This window comes from Sebastes umbrosus, chromosome 3, assembly GCF_015220745.1.
Source record: "Sebastes umbrosus isolate fSebUmb1 chromosome 3, fSebUmb1.pri, whole genome shotgun sequence".
Classification (NCBI taxonomy): domain Eukaryota; kingdom Metazoa; phylum Chordata; class Actinopteri; order Perciformes; family Sebastidae; genus Sebastes; species Sebastes umbrosus.
In genome coordinates, this window is record NC_051271.1 from 14551404 (window position 1) to 14576127 (window position 24724).

Below are 24724 nucleotides of genomic sequence, written 5' to 3' on the forward strand. Positions count from 1 at the left end.
CATTGCACCATCTCTGAGTTGTAAAAGTTTAACAGCACTCATTCCTCCTACAAAAGACCACCGCAATGAGAGGGGCTGGTCTGGAGACAGCTATGTAGTTATACCTGCCCTTTTGACAAGGCTGCTGTCCAGCGGCGAATATCAATTTTCTTTTGTCCATTTATTTGCAGCAGTGTTGAGGTTCTGTATTTAAGATACAGCTAGTAGAAGAGCCAAAGGCGATATTGGTAAAAGCATTAAACAGAAGTGCATTACCCATTCTAGTCATACATGCTTAGATACTAAACATTATGAGCTTCTGTAGGAGCAGACAGGACAGTAAATAATTTAGATTAAAAGGCTCGCTTAATAAAATGCGGGTTGTTGAAAACCACTGCAATCGTAGAAAAGAGTACGGATCCTACAAAGAAGGCAGATGTTTGGGGGGTCCTTGAAGGCCCGAGATATTTTGGTGTGTATTTATCAGGTGAGGATGTGCCCAAAGAGGGTCATCTCGGATCCTTTGCAAGCACAGTACAGCAGTACATGCTGTTCAATGGGGCACTCAGTGGATTTCATTTTCCTCCAGGGTGCCCCGGCACTATACTTGATGGTGACTTGCATTCCCTGTAATATGTTTTTTATCCTAGGGGGGTTTGACAGAAGAAAAAGAATTACTTGATTAATTAAAACACAAGGGATCTGCTGCTTTTTTGTGGACTTAGGAACCTCGCCTACGTCTGTGGAAATGAATTAAAAGTAGGTAAAACATCAGTGTCAAAACACAAAGTCAGTTCATTATACAACACTGTAACTTTTGATCACAGTTGCTATTAATGTTCTTGCTTTGGATGATTTTGCTATGTAAAAGTTTTTCTGATGGAATTCAAGTGGATGTCTTGGTCATGTTTCGATTTTGGTTTTGCTACACAATACTTTTTTCAAAGTGTTCATTGTCCCATTACAATTACTGAAAAAATACAATCCATATAAAGTAGGATGAATCAAGTTGTCTCTGTCAATTTCACTGATATAACTAGAATGTCCTCTTTGGACTTGTAATCATAATGAAATATTGAAAGTGGCAGTAGGCAGAATATTTTTGGCATCATTGGGCAAATATTCCATTATAACCTTTCAGCATATTGTAATTCAAGTGCTCTGAGAGATAACTAGACTTCTGCACCTCCTCATGGCTCTGTTTTCAGGCTTACGGAAATCTAGCCCGTGACGGGAGACTTTGACCAATCACAGGTCATTTCAGAAAGAGAGAGCGTTCCTATTGGCTGTGCTCGATCATGTGACCGGTACTTGGCGTTCCTTCAAGCCATCTCAACCTGATCTCAACATGGCTGCCGGGTCACAAACTTTCTAATTTTACAGCTAAACCGTGCACTACAAGATGATTCTGAAAACATTTGAGGCAAAAAATAGGCATTAACATAACGTAATATTGATTCATATTGATGAGGGCTGCCTAGTTTGACCGTTTGGTCGGAGTTCACAAGTGATTTTTCTGAGTGTATAACCAAATAATACCAGAATTGTTAACATCTTGCATGAAAAAAGTCAGACAACTGTATTACCATTGTATTTAAAGTAATAAATCTTGAATATTTTAATTTAGATAAATGTCTGTTAAGTCACTATCTATTGCCAAATGAGGGACACACAATGGTTATTGAGCCTATGGCCCACTGATGAAAGTATTGCAATATTCATATATTTGCAGTATTACAAACTGAGTGTCTGTGGCGGCATTCCCGGGAAAATGCTGTATGAAGTTACTGCTAATGCAAACCAAACATTTCCTACTGCTTCCCCTTAAAAGCATGCAAAACGTGAGTTAACTTTTCTTATGAAGTAGTCACAGGAAATGTGTTTGTCAGCGAGCTTGACACTGACGGCTATCGTTCATCAAAAATGTGTTAAGTCATTTTCGTCATTTTTTGACAGCGGATCAGTTTGAAATAGTGCATGAGTAATGGAACAAGAAGTAGCAGACACTGAGCTGTTAGATGAAGAGCTGCAGGCGACAAACCTCCAACTTCTCTGCAAGGTAACCAACTACTTTCACTTTCGCAGCATAAAATCAGATCACAGTTGCTCACAGGCTGATGGAAAAAGGCCAATTATTTCCTGACTTCTTTATTAAAACGTCAATAGTTTGTTTTGCTGTCCCCAGTATTCTGTGACCTGTATTATTAAACCACATTTGCTATCACCACCAATAAACAGGGTGTCACCAAATCAACCATAAGGATTGCCACTTTAACACGAGAGATGTTTCGTTAGGTTGTGGTTTCATGTTTCCCTTGACTTAGCTTTAAGCTGAGCTGCATTTTTGAGACTTATTTGTTATTGTAATGTATAGTTTTGTCCTCAGTTCAATGTTATAATATACAATACATCAAATTTGTCCTCTTTTTCTGTACCCATGTATCTGTAATGTCAAGTGGTGTTGTTTTACATTAAAACAGTATTCATCTTAAAACAATATTGGTACTAGGGATGTTAATAATTAACCGTTTAACCGTTAACCGACATTAAGCATTTTAACCGATTAACGCTAACGGTTAAAAGAAATATTAAAAATGAATTAAAAAGCTGAGCGGCTCAGAGGAGCGGCTCCTCACTTTAAGGAGAAAAGCTGGTCCACCTTAACAGCCCACCTTAAGAGGCAGAGCCGAAGTTGCAGGAAGAGCGCCGGTTGTCGATCCCAACTTTTGTAGTGGCCAAACTTATATTGGGAAAGAGACGTCTGTAACTCAGCGGATACTTTTTTTTTTAGGTTAATCAACTTCCCAGTACGAACACCTAAATAGCCCTTATTTAAAAAAAAAAATCAGTTCTTAAAGTTGTAACATTAACTAATAGCTGAATCCAGAGTTATTTCCCCTTGCTCCATTCAAAGTATCGTTACGCTGGGCAGACACACAGCTGACAACCTGACAAACTAAACTAAATGTGCGGTGGAGACTTTTACTGGGAAAGTGGCTGCATGTCCGCGACACTACACGCAACACCGTGGCTGCAAAGTTAACGCACCTGGACGGGTGAACTGGGGACTCAGTTGTCTGTTGTGCTCATACACTGCAGCTGGCGCACCGCTGCATGCGAGGCACAAATCTCGTCGGTTAATGGTTAATAATCAGTTAATGAGGGTCGGATATCGGATTAAGAAAAATTTTCAAAATTAGCATCCCTAATTGGTACCAACCTTGTCATGTTAGCTTGTCGGGAAGAACACTCCAACACAAAATGTTGGCGAGGAAAAACTCCCATGGCTATTTTCAAAGGAGCCCCTTGACCTCTGACCTCATGATATGTGAATAAAAACTCTGAGATGAACAGAGTGAAAACTGTATATTATTGGATAAAACAGATGTTGTCAAACTGCATAATTTGCAGTTGAAAAAAGGTAATAAATCACAATATATCTTATCTCAATACTCAGCATATCGAAAAACGTTTAAAATCACAATAAAATTGTATCGTGACTTAAGTATTGTGATAATATTGTATCGTGGGCCTTCTGGTGATGCCCACTCCTAAAAAATACACAAACCCAACAGTAGTTCACAAAGGTAATTAGTGAGCTAAAAGACAGGATTTAACAGATTTTGCCTGCCAAAATCCCTCGCCGTATTTTACAAACAAGGACTATAGGCTTCGCTTGGTTAACCTTAGTATCAAATGCTGATAATCTATGAAATGGATTCCAGGCTTAGAAATGGTTGTTCATGGCAGCTCTGTGATGCAGTGATATGGTTGTGTTTTAGGTGAGTGTGTTTTCAGTCTGCACTCTTATTTCCTCCCGTCTCTGTTCTGATTGTGTATACATTTCCCAAATCTCACCTAGCACAGCTTTTCACAGAGGGCACTCTACCATGCTGCACACTGTATTGGGCTTTAAATAAAATTGTGGAGGGTATGTCACTGAAATGACTGAACTGATGGGTGGTTTGGAGGAGGATGGAAGAGGAGGAGGGCGTCTGAGGCTGGTGGCTGATGTGGTGTGCATTCATAAAATACACCTAATGGCTTGTTTTATGAACAGCAGTGATTCATTCTTTTCTTTTTTTTCTGTTCTTTTCTTGAGACTGATTGGTTTTGAAAGATTGAGACGATAATGCTGTGAGATACAAATGAGGAAGCTGTGAAAAATCTCATTTGAAAAAGCAAGGGGAAGCGTAGCCTTGTAAACAAAATTCTATTTCACATTGTTAAAAGGTAATTTGTCTCCATCGTGCCTGGCAGAGCCTTCATAAATAAAACAGTTCACATTGCAGGTGAGCACTCCTTCTCCTTTCTTTAGTTTTTTCTCCACTATTTGTTTTGGTTGCTCTACCGCTTGCATGCAAATTAGACCCATATAGCAAAATGGAAGATAAGAATATTTTTTGCATACAGTAATAATAAGTGTGGTTCTCTATAAACTTGAGAAAGTTGTAATTTTACTGTTCAATGACGGTGACAACATTTAATTTAACTTTTGTCTACCGTAAAATTATGTAAAACTCATATGATATAAGAAATGGCATGAAAGTTGAATTAAGCAATTTTGCAACCACTAGCAATACAAAAAAAGATGAATAACTCACTGCAAATAGCATTTAACTAATAAAGTTGTTCTGGGTAACGTGCGTATTTACACTTGTCAAGCACACAAAAAGCAACATAGGCATCCCATTGGACTTCTCCTTCTCACCACTAGAGCTGCAACAATTAATCGATTAGTCGTCAACTACTCAATTAATCGCCAACTATTATCTATATATATATATATCTATATATATCTATATCTATATATATCTATCTATCTATATATATATATATATATATATATTTATATATATATATATATATTGTAATTTGAAGGTTGAATACCATGGCAATGGTCGAGGCTTCGAGAGACTTCGAAGCATTCGGGTCAACCCTAAATGCATAACAGTAAAGTGATGTACTTTTCTAGCTGTTCTATTATTTGCCTTTACACACTATACAAAATATTTTGTAAAAGCACCAATGGTAATCTATAAAATATCGTCATGGAGGTATTTGGTCAAAAACATTGTGATATTTGATTTTCTCCATATCGCCCAGCCTTACTTTGTTCACAATTTGGACAGCTTCTCTTCTGAACAAAGTAAACATTAAAATAAGAGTTTGAATGTTTACCCAACAAAAGGACGCTGCTCCGCTTGCATTGCTCAATGATACACTGTCATTGTGGTTATCTCATAAAAACAGCTTTCTCCTTTTTTTTTGGGTGCTTCTTTCATGCACAAAATAAAATTATTATTGCGGCAATTGTTTTTTCAACATATACAAAACAATAATAAAATACAAGAAAGTAATATTTGTCTATAAAAATATATCTTACAGCTCCTGGTAGTTTTTGCACCTAATGGTTTCAACATAGATAATTCAGAGAGTTTTACATTAATTTATTTTGTAATGGATGAGTATGGCATTAAGTATGCCCGGTTTGCACTTCCAACCTTGGCCACTATGCCAAAATCACCACACATCCCAACATTATTCCTGAAGCTTGTCTTTACCCAAACTCTCAGCTACTGGTTAGGTGTGGATCTGACCTCTCTATTATGTACAGGCTTTGACACATGCTGTCAGGCTGGAGAACAAGTCCTTCTCAGGAAAAAGAAATGCACTTAGAGATAACCAACTGGGTGCATAGCAACTGATATTGAGAGTAAATGGTCAGAAATAAACTTATTGTCGAAAGAGGTTTAAGTTTGCAACTGTTGGAAAAAAGATGAGGCAAAGCCATTTTGGATAGGACCAGCAAATGATAGTGGATTTAGGGGAAAAGTGACTTGAAATCATGGATGATTTATGCTTGAACACTGGATAAAATATTATTTTATCAAAGTTGGACCCTTCCCCACCATTTAATTAAGTACCTATGTTATCCTTTGCTATAAGGTAGTACAGGCCTCTCTGGTGTACACCTGCTCACAGACCAGCTACATGCAACAACAGCAGCAGCAACAGCAGCAGGAGACACCACCCTAACCCTTCATTCAACAACACTCAACAAGTCATATCCAACAGCACCCAACACTCTAATTAAGCAATTAACTCCATAATATACAAGCAACAAAACAACAGTAGTAGTAAGTGAAGGAAAATAAAAAAAGTTCTTACCTTCTGAAGTTATTCCTTCTTGTGCAGGAGATTGTTGTAATGTAGGCCTACAATCAGAGACATCATCCAATGTTGACCTCAGTCTATGTGACTCCATAAAGATCCTCTTTGTACTTGAACCATCCTTCCATCTTAACAAGTACCTCTCTGTCATGGCGAGAGAACGTGCCCAAACTCTCACGAGACTCGCTGCCCTCAACGACCTATCCCATAGATCCACGAACATCTCGCGAGAGTAGCTTGGGGGTTACCTTCTAGACACGACCTGCTGCAGGTGGAGGGTAGGGTGGAAGCCGGGGCGGGGCTACTTGTGCAGTTGCACCCAATTAAGTTAATTAAGTTAGCTTTGCTGCCCCCTTCTGCTATAACTGGAACATTACAGCCCCCAAAGACCTCTGGTCATTGTTTATGGACTAAATCTATTATAAATCTAAATACATTATTGTATATTATAAATTGTATATTATAAATAATAATTTGTGCATATAAGAAAAGATAACAAATAGTCAATATGATTAATAATATAACTTAATCACAATACCAATTCAGTATCTTGTCAAATGAAACCCATAACACTAGCCTTTGTGTCTGACTGTATACTATATATACTATAATTTGGCTTTTGAACCTTATCCACTGCAGTGTTATCTTTTGACACTTGGAGTAAACAGCCAGCGAATGGCACTTTTACACTTCACCCTACAAAAATGGCAGACTTGCTAACGTCACATTCCCATTCCCTATATGGCAGAACAACAATATATACTGATATCTGAAACAATGTGCTCCAATACAATAACATCATAAACTACAGCCTTGTAAATTACAATAAAGTGATACAGTGTCAACAATAAAAAATGTATGTATATATTTACGTTTCACAAACGTGGTATTTAGTAGTTAGCTAGTAATTTGCTGTTGTCACATTAAATAAATATGTTATACCAACATTCATTCATCTAGGCTACAGTAGCACATGTTCAATTGACTCAAACACTTCATCACAACAACAACAGGAACTCTAGTTGTAGCCTCCGCCATGGCAGCAGGACAGTCCATACACGATGAACAGCCATGAAAAGCAAGAACATTTTCATTGTGTCACCTTTGTGACTGAGGATGGAGTCAGTGATTGAACCGATAACAGCACCACAACAAGATAAGGAACGGCTATCAAGTTATTGTTGGCTCTTGCCCTGATCAATTGTGATGCAGTTAGCCAGCTGGAGCTAGTCTGATGTTTCTCATGAGAGTGATGCAATGCCATCATAAAAGACTAATGTTTCTGTTGATCGTCTCAGATTTCATCTTTTTATCCACAGCGGAAGCAACACAACGGGAGAGGTCAGCAGGGAAACACTCAAAGATACTGTTTGAAGAAGGAGCTGCGCCGCCTTCACAAGGGCTGTCTAGAGAAGATGCCATTCATTGATATATTTATTCATTCCAATTTCTCAACTCCTATTCAGTAATAATGTATTCAGCATTATTTGTGTCAACACTCAATGGTCAGCGCTGTCAGCTCACAGCAGGAAGCTGTGATGGAAAGTTAATCTACTCAAGTACTGTAGTAAAGTACTTCTACTTTACTTGAATATTTACATTTGATGCTACTTTATACTTCTACTCCACACTGCATTTCAGAGAGAAATATTGTACTTTTTACTTCACTACAGTTATCTGAGAGCTCTAGTTACGAGTTACTTTTCAGATTAAGATTTAATATAAAAAGCACATGACGAGGTTATAAGATACAACGCATTGTTAAAGGTAAAACCAGTGGTTTTGGTTTGACCCCTGTCTTGTTGGGGCCCTTTGTCATGTCAAGTGATGATTGAGAGGGATTATTTTCAAGTATGTTTTCATTGTTGTATTGGTACTTTAAAGCAGTCATTCCCAAAGACTGAGGAGATTATATTAAGGTCACCAAATAAATTTGTAGAATTTCTTCCATAGTCTTTTATTTAACATTTATATCTGCAGTACACCTTTGAGCCACACGAGGGAGCCTGAATGTTCGTATTGTTCTGATAATTGTATAACTTATAACATCGAATCTAATATGAAAGACTAGCATACATTCTGTTTGTTTAACTGATGAGAAGAAGAAAAAACGGGGGCCTGTTAACTCAACATAAATGCATTTGGTCTCATTTATAAAGTATTTAACATGTGTGTATGTTCTCAATAACATTATGTATAAAAAGAGTGATTTATCAAACGTTTGTCTCTTTGAAGTGGCTGGTTTACCTATTCGAGATAATATAAGTTGATGCGGAAATGGCAGTAAAAATGGTCCGGGACGTTCATTTACACACAAATTTGCTCACAATTTATAGATAAAGCCTATTATGAAATGGGTTGCGATGGTTTTTCATTTTTAAAAATTGGGTCCTCAGAAAAAAATGTTTTAGAAACACTGGTTTAACAACGCGTTCTCATCCCAGCTGACGCTTTGTCAGACCCCTCGGCATCATTCTTCTTGGTCGCAGTAAACACATGTTGTGAAAAAGCACTTGCTTAAGTTCAGGCAATAGATTTTTAGATTTAGATTTTATTTGTTTACACATATAAAAAAGGTACAAGTTGATATTACATTAACAACAACAAATGTGATGGAGAGGTGCAAAAAACCCTCAGAGGGGTTTGATCAAGGCACTCTCCAGTGCATACCTTAAATCAATTATAAAAAGAGAATAAATTATTAAAAAGCATAGTAAAGAGAGAGAGAAGAAAAAAAAGAGAAAGATATGTTTACGCACACTAGCAGACATCCATATATGCAAATAGACAAAGTGAAATAGAATTATGATTCACATTATATCATCAATAAAAATTCATTCTTAGTAAGCAGAGATAATCCATAAGGAAAACATTGGGGAGATAAAAACAAACCAATAACAGCTTTCTTAAATTGTTCTGGTGCCAACTTTAAAATATGAGATGGTAGAGCGTTCTATATCACTGAACTCCGGTAAATTAAACCAAACTGTAACTGAGTTGTTCGACACATTCGAGGTCTGAGTTGGGAGTTATTTCGAGTCAAATAATTGTGGAATTGTTGATTATGGGAATACAGTTCATGGGCATATGAGGGAAGGATCCTGTTCGAAGAGCTGCACACAGTAAAACCACTATAGTTAGGTTCAGGTAAAAACAACATGATTGTTGGGCTTAAAATTACTACATTACAGTGTAAATGACACTGAACATTGTGAACACAGGACATGAACAGTCCAGTCTCCTGGATGAAAGCCTTGTATTTGTTGCACCCATTCACCCGCCCTGTGCATCTTTTCGCTCTTGAAGCTACTTCACCACACTCCAGGCGCACTTTCTCTGAGCTTTTTATATTGACACGGATGAGTTTACATTGTAGTTAATGCAAACCTCTGTGTCGCGTGGTGGCTGCGTGATGCACGCGTCTGGTGTTCACACTCCTGGAAACCTCACTGTTGTCACTTCCAACTCTCGCAAGAGTTTGTGGATGACGTTTTAATGTATTATATGTAATGTATTATTGTTGTTGCTTTTTTTTCAGACTTTTTTTCAGACATTATTTTTCCAACTTTTTTGAAACTTTTTTTTTCCGAAATTTTTTTGAGATTTTTTTTACGGATATTTTTTCAGACTTTATTTTTCCAAACTTTTTTTTCAGTCAGTTTTTTCAGACTTTTGTTTTACGGACATTTTTTCAGACTTTATTTTTCAACAGTTTTCAGACTTTTTTTTTTACAGATTTTTTCAGGCTTTATTTTTCCAACATTTTTGAAACTTTCTTTTCAGTCAGTTTTAACAGACATTTTTTGGGGGACATTTTTCCGACTTTTTTTCTTTTTTTTTTTTACCTTTTTCAGACATTATTTCGACTTTTTCCAACATTTTTCAAACTATTTTTTACCAACCTTTTTTTTTTCCGACTTTATTTTTCCAACATTTTTCCGACTCATTTTTTCCAGCATTTTTCAAACTTTTTTTAGACTTTTTTTTCAGACTTTTTTCAGACTCATTTTTTCCAGCATTTTTCAAACTTTTTTTTTTTTACTTTTTTTTTCAGACATTTTTCAGACTTTTTTTTTTTTTTTTTTTTTTTTTTACCTTTTTTAGACATTTAGACTTTTTTTTTCCAACATTTTTCAAACTATTTTTTCAGTCAGTTTTATCCGACATTTTTTGGGGGACATTTTTCCGACTTTTTTTCTTTTTTTTTTTTTTTTTACCTGTTTCAGACATTATTTCGACTTTTTCCAACATTTTTCAAACTATTTTTTACCGACTTTTTTTTTTTCGAAATTTTTCCGACTTTTTTTCCGACATTTTTCCGACTCACTTTTTCAAACTTTTTTTTTGAGACTTTTTTTTATTTATTTTTTTTACCTTTTTTATACATTTAGACTTTTTTTTTTTCCAAAATTTTTCAAACTATTTTTTACCGACTTTTTTTTTTTCCGGCTTTTTTCCGACTTTATTTTTCCGACATTTTTCCGACTCATTTTTTCCAGCATTTTTCAAACTTTTTTTTTTTTACTTTTTTTTCAGACATTTTTTTATTATTTTTTTTTACCTTTTTTAGACATTTAGACTTTTTTTTTCCCAACATTTTTCAAACTACTTTTTCAGTCAGTTTTATCAGACATTTTTTGGGGGACATTTTTCCGACTTTTTTTTTTTTTTTACCTGTTTCAGACATTATTTAGACTTTTTCCAACATTTTTTCAAACTTTTTTTTTTAGACTTTTTTTTTTTTTATTTTTTTTACCTTTTTTAGACATTTAGACTTTTTTTTTTTCCAAAATTTTTCAAACTATTTTTTTCAGACATTTTTTAGTCTTTTTTTCCAGCATTTTTCTAACTTTTTTTTCAACCATTTTTCAGACTTTTTTTCAGACTTTATATTTCCAACATTTTCTAAATTTGTTTTTCGACATTTTTCCGTATTTTTTTTCAGAAATTTTTTGAAGTCTTTATTTCCAACTATTTATTCCAACTTTTGTTTTTAGACATTTTTTAGTCTCTTTTTTTTTTTCTTTTTTTTTACCTTTTTCAGACATTATTTCGACTTTTTCCAACATTTTTCAAACTATTTTTTACCGACTTTTTTTTTTTCCGACTTTATTTTTCCAACATTTTTCCGACATTTTTCCGACTCATTTTTTCCAGCATTTTTCAAACTTTTTTATTTTATCAGACATTTTTTGGGGGACATTTTTCAGACTTTTTTTTTTTTTACCTTTTTTAGACATTTAGACTTTTTTTTTTCCAAAATTTTTCAAACTATTTTTTCAGTCAGTTTTATCAGACATTTTTAGGGGGACATTTTTTGGGGGACATTTTTCCGACTTTTTTTTTTTTTTTTTACCTTTTTCAGACATTATTTAGACTTTTTCCAACATTTTTCAAACTGTTTTTTACCGACTTTTTTTTTTTCGAAATTTTTCCGACTTTTTTTCCGACATTTTAGCCGACTCATTTTTTCCAGCATTTTTCAAACTTTTTTTTTTTTTTTTTTTTAACTTTTTTTTTTTTTACTTTTTTTAGACATTTAGACTTTTTTTTTTTCCAAAATTTTTCAAACTATTTTTTTCAGACATTTTTTCCCACATTTTAGCCGACTCATTTTTTCCAGCATTTTTCAAACTTTGTTTTTTTTTTTTTTTTTTTACCTTTTTTTTTTTTTTTTTTACCTTTTTTAGACATTTAGACTTTTTTTTTTTCAAAAATTTTTCAAACTATTTTTTTCAGACATTTTTTAGTCTTTTTTTCCAGCATTTTTCTAACTTTTTTTTCAACCATTTTTCAGACTTTTTTTCAGACTTTATATTTACAACATTTTTGAAACTTTTTTTTTCAACATTTTTCCGTATTTTTTTTCAGAAATTTTTCTGAGTCTTTATTTCCAACTCTTTATTCCAACTTTTGTTTTTAGACATTTTTCAGAGTCTTTTTTTCCAGCATTTTTCAAACTTTTTTTTTTAGACATTTTTTTCAGACATTTTTCAAACTTTTTTTTGGGACATTGTTAAGTCTTTTTTTTTTCAGCATTTTTCAGACTTTCTTTTTTTTTTTTACCTTTTTCAAACATTGTCCCGACTTTTTTATTTCCAACATTTTTCAAACTATTATTTTCAGACTTTTTTCAGACATTTCTTTCAGACATTTTTCAGTCTTTTTTTCTGGGACATTTTTCACACTTTTTTTTTTTTTTTTACCTTTTTCAGACAAGGTTTTCAGACATTTTTCGGGACATTTTTCACACTTTTTTTTTTGTTTGTTTTACCTTTTTCAGACATTGTTTCAACTTTTTTTTCCAACATCTTTCAAACCATTTTTTTTTAGACTTTTTTCACATTCTTTTTCAGATATTTTTCTTACTTTGTTGTTAGACATTTTTCAGAGTCTTTTTTTCCAGCATTTTTCAAACTTTTTTTTTCAGACATTTTTCTCAGACATTTTTCAGACTTTTTTTGGGACATTTTTCAGAATACTTTTTTTTTTTTTACCTTTTTCAGACATTGTTTAGACTTTTTTTTCCAACATTCCAACAACGCTCCTGACATTGGTAGTGTGTCCACCACTTTAAGGCACCTGTATCTAACGGGTTGGTATTTGACACCCTGGGAATGAGAACAGGCTGGCTATAAAGGATGTGGCTACATCGTCCTCCAATGGCAAGAAGGGAGGTCCAGGGTTGAATCAGCTGTCTGACGTCAGCATTTTATATGTGGAGCATGTTCTCCCCCTCGTCCACGTGTCAAACCTGCTACTGCAGAGTCCCCACAGAGGTATGAACATGGTGTGTGTGATGGACACGGCTGTTAAATACTCTTCATAGAGGTCTCTTAGAAAACACTCACCCCTCCACGGGAATCCAGAGATGCTGCAGATAATGTAATTGACTACCCACTTCAACAAATCATAAAAATAAATTATAATGAGGCAATGCGCTACTCATTTACCGTGGGGGAGATGAAGAAATGGGCAAAAGCGGCTTCTCTCACCATAACATTCAATCAAGACCACATGAGTCTTATGCACAGCTCATCTCACCTCCATTTTAACCATGTGGAATAAATCAGACATTAGTCCTCTTGGCATTCATTCATAAAAGGCAGCAAACATTGGGAGTAGGATAATGTTATTAAATCTGGAAACATGAATGCTGTGTTGTTCTTGTTCTAGTCCCATATTTCCCTCTGCTACTATACAGTATTTTCTGTAGTAGTAAGACAGCAGTTGTATCTGGTAAAACAAGAAAGCAGGATTTTCAGATCCGTTGGGTCTGTCCTGGTGGGATCTGCTTGTCTCAAAGCAGCAAGGTGCACCGGTATTTGCTGCTCTGAGACAAGCAATAAAAAACTGCATAATAAGGAAATGATACACAAACCACCACAATATGATGCTTTTTTGTTTGTTTGTTTGAGAAAACTCATCAATGTCAGAAGCCAGATATTGAACGATATGAATGTTAATGTGGCAACATTCCCTACTGCTCTCATCGTTGTTAATATTCTTGGCTACGAATGCTGTCTTCAAAATATCATTAGAACGTTGAAATTATGCTTTATCTGATCTTTCTGTTTTCAAAGGTTTCTTGGGTCTAAAGTAAAACTCGTTAAACAAAACAACAAAGCTAGTTAGTTGAAGTGTGTCATTCTTCACATACTGGAGAGCTGCCGTAGGCTCACATTCAGAATATAAATGTTTGTGGGCTTTTAACAAGCCGTGGGAGGTGATATAGCACTATATATATATGTACTCGTGGATGGCAGCTATAATCAATATTTTTATAATTACAATGTATTAAATGAGAATGTGAAAACAATATAAAAGGGGTCACTCTTAGTGATGAACCTGCAGATAATAACCACCAGTATCTCCCCTCAGCTTTATGGAGCTTTATAGCAAGTTTCAGCTCATTGTTTAGCCAGAAACAACTTTTCAATATAGTTTGGAGTGAGATAGTAAAACCACTTCAGATTTTACATTGTCATAGTTAAGGCCATTAGCCATTACATTGAAAATTTCAGCAAACCTCCGAGGGAAAACATTTATTTATTTTATTTTATTTAAAAATGAGGACATTTTCAATGTGTTACAATATAATTTGAGCTGACTTTCCCTGTAGTGAAACTATTTCTGTGCTTTTGCGCTTCTCAGCAAACCTATTATGGAAACTGTTTCATCAAATTAGGACTTGATTGCTGATGGTATTTGATATATAAAATTTGAGAAATTATTGCTGTAAGGCAAGTCTTTCTTCATCCTTTTTGGCTGCTCCAAGTATCACCATAAGAACACGAATAGACGCTCAATATCCAAGCTGCGACTGGCTTGACCGCTTGTATAAGATACTTATATAAAACTCAGTGTATTAATTACAGAGGGTAACGTCATGGGAGCAAGCACCATACTGCTGTGGCCGGAAGGGTAAGAAAAGGGCTGTCTGATGGCAAGATCTTGCGGTGTAAATATTCTTAATACAGCGTACACTTAAACTGATATGATTTTTTTTTAGGTGAGCCTTTCTTTTAGGTGGCTAAAATACATTTTGCTGCCAGCCCTGTCCACAATACTGTATTGCTTTACTCCAGTGTCGGTGTTCCTGTTTGCTTCTCCAAACTTGGGGTGCGCCGACCTCCATCTACTGAAGGTAATACACTGACTATGGATAAGTATTTCATACAACCCCACTTCTAAACGCCCAGACTATCCCTTTAAGAAAGGTCCTATTTATTCTGCAATATCATTTAAAACTTCACCAATGCAGTCTGCAGTAGCTGCTGCTGCAGTATTCTCTTACAAGTGCGAATACTTCAATCCTGCAGGCTCGGATTTTTCGTTCTTGCAGTCATACAATATTGCAAAGCTTTTACGGTGCAGAAGAGAATTCAGTGTGATTCTTATGTCAGACTGGTTGACACAAGACCACCCACTGCAGCACAAGCAGCTCTCCAGCCAGGAGCACAGAAGTCATTAGAAATGCTGTGTATTATTTATGCACATACACTCGCAGCATCTGCCTAAATTCACAATTTCTGGCGGGTGTGTGGAAAAAAAACTGTCCGGCCACTAGACGCCTGGCATGGAGCCTGATTTAAGATAGCATGGAGACTTCATTTAACATTCACACTGGGACACACAGCCTCATACAGAAACACTTACTGTAGGATTAAATCATCATTTGCAGGCTCCGTATGCACATTCACTTACAGGATTTACATTGATAATACAGCAGTAGAGGCCATAGATGACAAAGAATGTTTCTGTCCAAGTCAAGCAAACCTTAAGTAAACGTGCCCCGAGACTGTAAACATTGCCCCGAGATCCCATTATGTCATGTTGATTCACATTTAACTCCTAGCTAGAAAAAAAAGTATGCAGACACTGGTGGCCTATCTAACACATGTTGCATAATCAAAGATGTACTGTAACGTCATTGTTGGAGTACTTTCAAATAAAACCACCAAATTAGCGAGAACATTATCAGTAAGACTGAAAGATGCAGCAAAAACCCAACAAAGAGAGAAAGCACGGGAATAAAAGTAGTGATTACTCCACATGTTCCTTGCCTTTCCTTAACAGCTGTGGGAGTCTTTACAGATGCTGTTTCTAGGCAACTCATCAAGTTGAGTGACAATGTACTGATGCCTTACCAGCTTTAGGGTACAGGAGGGAACAACTAGTGACTCACAATGGAAAAATGCATATTGTAGCTTTAAATGTTCAATCTGTAACTTGTTAAAGAAGACATCTGTTGGAGAGTTGAATACAGAAGTTAAACTTGTTTGCTACATACTATATTTGCTAAATCACATTTTATTTCCAAGTTATAAAAGCAATTGCAAGAGGCAAACAAGAAAAGGATGTTTACAGTGGAAATAAGGGAAGAAAGCATCAGAATGGAGCCAGTACTGACAGAAAAAAAACAAGTCTCCGAAAAGTAAGTTTTGACTTCTGTGTGCAGATAGTCCAATAAAATCCTCTCAAGGCTGCTATTGTGCAGGTTCTTGTGAACCCTACCAGCACCTTTGGGCTGTTATCAGTGCAGCCACGTGTTTTTACTGCAGCCTCTCTCTGTTGTGTTCTCGCTCAGCCGGGCTGGAGGTACATTTTCTCCTGCCGTAGCAGCCACACACATCCTCCTTTTAAATAAATAGGAAGTAGTTATGCACCAGTTAAACACATGTAAGTTGAGGGTGCGTTGTAGTTGTGTAATTAGGGGGTTTCTAGGATCATCATACATACAGAAACAAATTTTTAATCACTAATTGAGACAAATTGCCCAATGAAGGATTAATAAAGTACTTCTTTGTCTTCTTCTAAATTTGGAGCACAACCACTATAAGAGAAAATGAATAGATTACAGATTAGGTAACAGAAAAATGAATTCACAATATAATTTTATTGCAAAGTAATAATTAACAAAAGTGTCCTATACGCTAAAACATGAGAAAGTGCCCCCTAGGGTGTCCTTCCAGTGGAGAAATCGAAATAACGTGCCATCTAGGGTGTCCTTCCAGTGGAGAAATCTAGATAAAGTGCCCTCAAGATGGATTTTCACGTGATCTTGTGACATTGCGAGAATCCAGCTGCCGTGCAAGGTAAACCATACACTGCAAAAGGAAATAAGCTGGGACACAATGGGAGTGTTTACATTTACAACTGTGCAGATGGTCTGTAGACACAGTCACAGAAACGTAAACATTCCAAATGCAGTTGCAATGTATCATCATACAACGATTAATTAGTATGCGAAAAAGTATTCCTCATTTTCATGCAATTATTCTTCATTTTTTGTACGTTTTCATATGAAAGTCCAGCAACACATGACGCATGTGGCAATTTCCGCTCCAGTCTTCAAAATAAAGTTTGTCTTTACAGGAAACAATTATGTTAGGTTTAGGCAACAAAACTTCTTAGTTAGGTTTAGGAAAAGATCGTAGTTTGGGTTAAAATAAACTGGGAAAAAAAAGTTTGGAAACTTGTGTTTGGTGGATTATTTCTCTGCTGTTACAATGCTAATTGGCATTGTATTTTACATCGTTGGAAAACCTGTTTATTTACCTTCACAATGATGTCCAACTTGTAAGGATCATGCATTTGTGGGATGAGCAGCACAGCTGATTATGCGGGTAGCGCCCAAGAAACATTTGCCAAAATGCTCTGCCAATGGTAAACAGTGTATTTTTAACTCCAGAAGTGGCATTACTTAAAAACGGAAGTTACATGACAAATAAATCAATGTTGACTTCTGATTTCACACGGGGTACAAACACTGGTCTCCTGAGCAAATGTCCAGTGTTTTTTGGAACCACCCATCCATTACGTCCTCCTCCCTATGTGGCGTTGGTCGCTCTGTATACTTCCTGGTTCACGATTACGTGGATTACATACAAACTGATTTTGTTAAATATATACAAATTACAGGGCATTACTTTTCGTAGTTATAGCTACGAACGGTGTATGAGAACAGCCTGACTGTTGCAGTGTATGTGAATGACATAAACTGACAGGAAGTAAACATGGACCCAAGCTGTTGCCTAGCAATGCAATCCTGTTGAAATGGTCCATACCCACTTATCCTTTAGAGCACTCACGGCTGTAGAATATTGTATTTTTTGCAGATCAAGCGGCAAAACAAGAGATGTGTGTGAGACATGAATTTGATATATGCTTTTCTTCTTGCCAATATGAACAGAAACCTACAACTAGTGGTTTGCTGGATGCAACGACCATCTATCTGTGTTTCAAATCCCAGTAGGTTAGCTGTGCTTATAAAATGATACCTTCAGGCTACATGTCCCACTTTTAATGCCTTGTTTTTTTTTTCATCTTCATACAGCGTGTCACAGTTCCACCCTTTTGGCCAATCAAAACTGCTGCAAATACTGTGATTAAAAAAAGAAAACAGACGGGAAGAAGAGTACAAGATATAGCCCCTGATTTGCAAGCTGATTTCAAGAGCAATCAGGAAGCACTTGCTAGTTTTGCAGGCTTGACGTTGTGGCTCTAATCTCCAAGCAGGCGGTGAGCACAAAGTAAACTCCCCATGTGCTTTGTGCATCCACTAGTAGGAGCACACCTGTGCGGTGTCAATCACGCAAACATAGTGCATTAGATTAGATCTTGCCAGACATCAATCACAGGAGTGCAACTGGAAGCAGCAACAGTATTCTCTCCAGGATTAAGCTGCTTTTAAATTGGCTGCAGTGAACAAGATGAGCCGTGGAGCAGAAAAGTAAAGTAAGCCAGAGGAGGAGGAGGAGGAGGAGGAGGAGGAAGCAGTGGATAATGAGCTTTGTTAGGGATAGAAAAAAAACAACCTATGACGCTGTGTTTGAGAATTACGGCCCTGGTTGTGTGAAATGAGAAAAACTTGAGGAAATTATTCACTGAGTGGTAATTAAATTCACTATGAAACTTTAAATCGGCTAAATAAATTGCTTTTCTCAATTAGCTTCCCTTGATTCCTCCTTAGAGCAGCTTTTGGGATCTTATTATGTGTTTGCTTTACCTTAATTTTGCAAAATAGGATGTTTTAGACCACTTTCAGAAACATTGTTTTCTCAAGCCACTGATTCTTTTTTTTTTTTTTTGGTGAAGAATTATCTGCCGCAAATAAGTGGATGTGATAAAACATAATCAGATCAAATGTTAGGTTAGTAATTCATGCTCGCTTGTGTGTTATTATGCTTAATATACATACACTACATTTATGTGATAAGCTTAAATATATAGCAATTATAATAATCAGACTTTATAAACAGGGGAAATGTTGGAGCAGATATAGACGTTACAGATGAATATTCCAGATGAAAAGAGCATTTTCAAAATTGTGCTTCTTTTTTTGTCTGTTGTATTAAAAATTCAATAATTAAATGAATGTATTTTATATTGTTGAATGTATCTGCCGTAATATTGGAAGTTTTAATCTCTGTGATTGTGTTAACATGAACACTATTAATGTGCAGCAAAACACTGATTACTAAAACTGTATACAACTTCACCTAATTATCTTTATTAGAGTGCAGCCTTTATAATCAGAGTATAAGCATAATCAACATTGCTGCTCCACCTGTTGATTTGCAATGACACGAGTGCATTAGGTAAATTTCTTTCAGATTCACTAAGTGCACAGACAGTATTTATCAACAATTTATGGGATTAAACCATCTTGTCATATGTTTTACATTCTGTGTATCTGAGTGTGTCTGTCAGGTCAACGCATTCTCACTCCAAACTTGTCAAATACCGCTGTTTGGTCATTGCCCCTCAGCATAGGAGACCATAGGACGTGTCAGAGACGGCGTGTCAATAAACGCTTGTTACATGCATAGTGTCGTTTCGAAAACTTCCGTTTTCACAGGAAGTTAGGTTTAGGCAACACAACCACTTAGGGTTAGGAAACGGTCGAGGTTGACGTTAACTTCACTGACGTATGACTCACGTGACTAACAAGTGGCTAACCGCTCACGTGATTAGTGATCACGTGACTCATGGGACTATGTGACAGAATAAGTCAACGTTACTTTTAGTTTCACACGGGACACAAACAGTGGTCTCCTGTTTGAAAGTCCTGTGTTTGTTTGACCCATCCACCACCCCTCTCACCTGCCCTGAGTGGACTCTCACGCTATTAATATTAGGTCACGTGCTTTGACCATTGAGTAACGCTGCGGGTGGGTTTACATTGGCGTTAGTTGAAAGCCTGGTTCGTCTCTTACTAAAAGGCGATATTTGACGAGTTGGGAGTGAGAGCGGGTCGGTCACGTGGTTTGTTTGTCCCACCACCGCTGCGCAGGGTAAAGCAACTTTGAGTCCTTGAAAAAAAAAAAAAAATCTAGAGCAAATAACATGGTGCAGTAGGACATTGATAAGTTACTAATTTTTAAAAGGATCTATAGGAACGCATTATGTCAAAGTCACAATAATCGTCTTGACCTAAAGGTCCAGTGTGTAAGATATATCGGTGTCTAGCGGTGATGTGAGGAGATTACAAACAACTGAAGCCTCTCCCGTGTGCGAAGCATGTTGGAGAGCTACGGTGGTCGACGCAAAAAGCGAATGTCCCTCTCTAGAGCCATTTGGAGCAGAGCCAGTGTGTAGAGTGTGTATACGTGGGAAGTGAATGGTGAAGCAGGAGAGAGAGAACGGCGGCGACGAGAGCGAGTAACGTTATCGACTCCGGCCCAAGCAGGAAAAGTTAACAGTGTTTGGATTATCCGTTCTGGGCTACTGTAGAAACATGGTGGTATGACATGGCAGACTCCGTGTAGAGGATCTGCTCACTTTGTAGATATAAACGTCTCATTCTAAGGTAATAAAAACACAACGATTCTTATTATCAGGTGATTATACACTAAAGAAAGTATATACTTATTAATATTGTATTCCATTTCTGCCAATAGATCCCCCTAATTGTTACACACTGTTCCTTTAAAGAGTAACTTAAAGGTGCCCTGTGGAGTTTTCCTGTAAACAAACGTTTACATTCAGTGTTTCCCCCCAAAACTCATTGTGTGTATTCTTGAGGTCTAACAAACAAAGAACATAAAGTCGATTTTTAAAAACGTTTAAAATCATTGTTTACTTCCATGTTCACTTGCTAGCAGTCTTCTTCCTCACTGTCTTTGTTCTAAGTTTCTTGGCACGTTAAGGTGACAGATATACATATGTAGATACAGTACCCACTGTGCTCTGTATTAATAAGTACCTATCACTTCCAGCGCTGTCATCACAGCAGGTGCTTCCCACTGATCTTACATTTGTTTTATTTGAAAAATGACTGTGGGAATTTTTGAAAGTCAAGATACAAAATGTACTTTTAAAGCAGTGTGCTGAACAATAAAGGAAGAAGCATCGTTTGTCTCAAGGGGTGCAAACACAAAAAGATTCCAATTTTAATCTTGTTGTATTGAAAATATCGTTAAAAATCATTAAAGAGAGAGAGAGCACACCTCCAGGTAACGGGTGCATCAGGTTCACCCCGTACTATCTTTGAGATACATGCTCTTCATTCATTCCTTTCTTTTCATAATTATTTTAAATGGCACCGATTACTTCAAAGGCCCCCGTTGTCGGAAGAAGTCGTCTCTCCCTACTGTTGTGTCTCCAGTCTCCTGCCCAAACACGTCTTCAACACAAATGGAATCAGATTAATTGCTAAGGAGACTAGCAGCTGGCAGGAAGTGGCTCAGGCAAGAAACAACCCCCATTAATATGGAACAGACTATTTACACAAGAGAGTTCACTATAGAGTATACGTCAAGTTTAGATAGGAAGGCAATCCAGGCACTCCAAAATACTAAAACAAGTGACAACGAGGAAGGAAATAATTAAAAAGCCTTTATTGTAGTGGCTAAGTCATTAAAAAGCCAACATGTTTCGACTACTCTAGGTCTCTGTTAGAGCTTTAAAAAAAACAGACAAACCACCATTCACACTTGATCTCACTGGACAGTCATTCGCACCTGTAATCAAATGACTCTCACGACTCCATCGACCCACGTGGCAGTCGTTCACACTAGGCATCAGCTGACATTCCCCTGCCCTTTAGCCAGAACTGAAGAAGCTTCTTGGATGAGAAGTGAAGAACGTCTTCAAGAATTTAAACCTAAGTCCAGTTGCTGCTGATTTAACCCTTCCTCAGACAAAGCGGATGTGGCCTCACCTATATGGTATCAACAACCAAAAGGTGGCAATCACATGATCACCGTAGTATTACAAAATATTACAAAACGTCACAAAGAAAATCACAGAAACAAGTAATTCATGTCCATCATCAATGAAACTATCCTACTTTTCAACGGAGGCTGCAAAACAAACATGGGAGCTTATACAGAGAGAAGAAAAATACATATAAACATTTCTTATTCAGTCTATGTCCTCATTAAGACCAGGTTACTTTAAGGCATCCAATCGATGGATCCAAAAAGTAAAACGTCAAGTTTATTTTATGATGTAAATTTAAATATAGTTCAAGTATAATCCCAAGTATACTTTGTTTAATAAGTATGCTATCATCAATGTACTAGTAGTATACTTGTAAGTGTACTACTTCAATACATTGGCCCACTTTTTATATCAAACGAATCGCTGTATGACGATATGTTCCCCCCAAGCATGCAGACTTTCTCGATTTAATCCAATATCTCTCATTCTACATGATTCCTATTCCTGTGATGCAAATATTGCAAAGTCTGAGGTCTTATTGATCTGTTGGACATCTCTTCAACTTTTCAAAATGTAACTTTATTCAAGAGGTGTGTCTGTTTTCAAGCATGCATATTATAGCAAAATACAATCTGACGGCTGGCAACGTGCATTTGGGATTCTGTTAGCATTGATTCACAAACCATATCAAATGCTCTGGCCTGGCCAGAATAAATCATAGAATGCATCTCTTATTTGTTAGTAGTATACTATTAAAGGTTTATTGCTAACATTTTTATAGTGATGAATAATTTTAGAAGGGTGCCAAATAAAAATATAATAATATAATATAAATATAGCTTTTCCTGAAAAAAAAATATTGTGATTGTGAATCAATCATTTACGTAATTCATAAACACGAGTTTCCAACAGACCGTGTGTGTGTGCGGCGGTGGTGAATGTGGGTTTTGTTGGTGGTGTTATAGCTGTGAACGTAGGTGTAGCAAACAGTGTGTGTACAGTTTATTTGTCGGTGAATAAATGCTATATCTCCTCCGCTCACGTATCTTGAGGAAGTATCTCCTCCTGTATCTGTAACGCCGGCTCAGACTCTCTTAAGGTGGACCAGCTTTTCTCCTTAAACTGACAAGTTTTTCTCAGCTTTTTAATTAATTATTAACATTTCTTTTAACCGTTTTAACCGATAGCGCTAATCGGAGGTATTTCCTCAACTGATCTCAACATGCCTGCCCGGCTCACAAACTTTCTCATTTTACAGCACTCAGTGCACTACAAGATGTTTCTGAACACATTTGAGGCGAGAAATAGGCATTACAGTAACAGAATATTGATTCACATTTGATCGACGCTGCTTAGTTTGACCGTTTGATCGGAGTCTGCGAGTGATTGACAGCTGCTCAGAGACGGCAGACTCCAGATCAGCTCTGATTGGTTGTTTTCCTCCGGTCTTTGAAATCTTACAGATGCCATTGGGAGCACCGGAGGACACAGAAGAACAGGATTTTTTTCAGATTACCTGTCTCATGCACTACTGTCAGGATATAGTGACCGTTTTATAAAAATAACTTTATGTAATCATATTTGCTCCATTTCTACCCACTGCAGCTTTAAGAGTGGCATCAGTTACATACATCAGGTAATTTACTTACAGAAAATACCATAAATTAACACTACTACTTCTAAATAAAAGTATTTTTAATCTTTTAAATGTACACCACTTCTTCAGGCATCACAGACACATTTTCTTTACTTTACGCTGCATAGTTTCTGCTTGATGCGAATACCATTAATGCACCGCACACACACACACCGTAGAGAACTCCTCCTCTCTTTCTGTGTGCCTGGCGTCTTGAAGTTTAATGAGTAGGTAAAGTCTCTCACAGCGCTCTGTGCTGCACTGTTTGGCAACCACAACAAAATGATCGTCGAGCATGAGAGAATAAAAATAAATTGCTGGAGAGGAAGGAGAAATAACATTGCGGCGTGGTGGGAGATATTGCCACCTGCGCACTTTCCTATGCTGCAACTGTGATACTGTACAAGGACATGTATCTCTTATTATGTAATGTTGCATAACATCATGTCATGCAGGCAATTTGAACAGAAAACAGGAATTTCAATGTCCTCTTTCATTCTCTCTCCGTCCTAGAAAAGTAAGACTGTAGGTCAGAGGTACTAAAGTATTTTTTCTCTATTGTGAAAGTACACATAATCCTACAGTTGTACAAATTATTCATTATCTAAAGCCGTACTTATTTCGGCTTCATTATATTTGCTTCATTTCAGTTTATCACACTATCACATTTGCCACGGTGGTGCTATGAATTTGTGATTAATTATTTTTGCAAACTGTTCCCACCACTCTTTACTCATTTTACTGTCACAACACGTCATGCTGATAATCCTGATATCAGCTGTCCACCCACTGCCGCCACAGATAAATCCCTCCTTTCATTTCTGAAATGTTTATCTCTTATTCTCTGGTTTCGGTAAATGGGGAAGAACTAAGATGAATGTGCTCGTCAGCGGGGATCGATGCTCCACATATGCCTGAATTTTTAAGTCCTCACAAGTAAATATTTATAATTAACGTCTAATTAACTTAGCAGCCAAATGGCTAGCTGACGCCCAGCAATTTATTTGATGTGATTAACTCAACTCAGCGGTTCTGTTGTTAAATGTGTCAACACAAATTATTTGTTACACAGAAACAGCAGTTAGAGGAACTCTGGAGTAAATATAGTTTAAACTAAGTGTGCTCTCCTGTCGCTTATTAAATGCGCCTTAAATGAAGGATAATGTGATGGAGCAGGTAAATAGTCTTCAGTTTAATTATGTTCTTAAAAGATAATTGTAGCATATTATACGATCATTTTGTTGTCAAAAAAATCCCCAAAAGATC

The 24724-nt window shown here is 36.6% G+C and overlaps 2 long non-coding RNA genes across 2 annotated transcripts in view; one reads left to right on the forward strand and one right to left on the reverse strand.

The window, feature by feature from the left end:
- Positions 1-24724, forward strand: part of LOC119485756 — a 199019-nt gene that overhangs the window by 136967 nt on the left and 37328 nt on the right. The gene's annotated exons all lie outside the window — the stretch shown is intronic.
- Positions 1860-22856, reverse strand: LOC119485754. Its single transcript, XR_005206356.1, has 4 exons — positions 22722-22856; positions 20152-20160; positions 9572-9575; positions 1860-1872 (listed from the first exon to the last, which is right to left on the reverse strand). It is a non-coding gene; the product is annotated as an uncharacterized LOC119485754 (long non-coding RNA).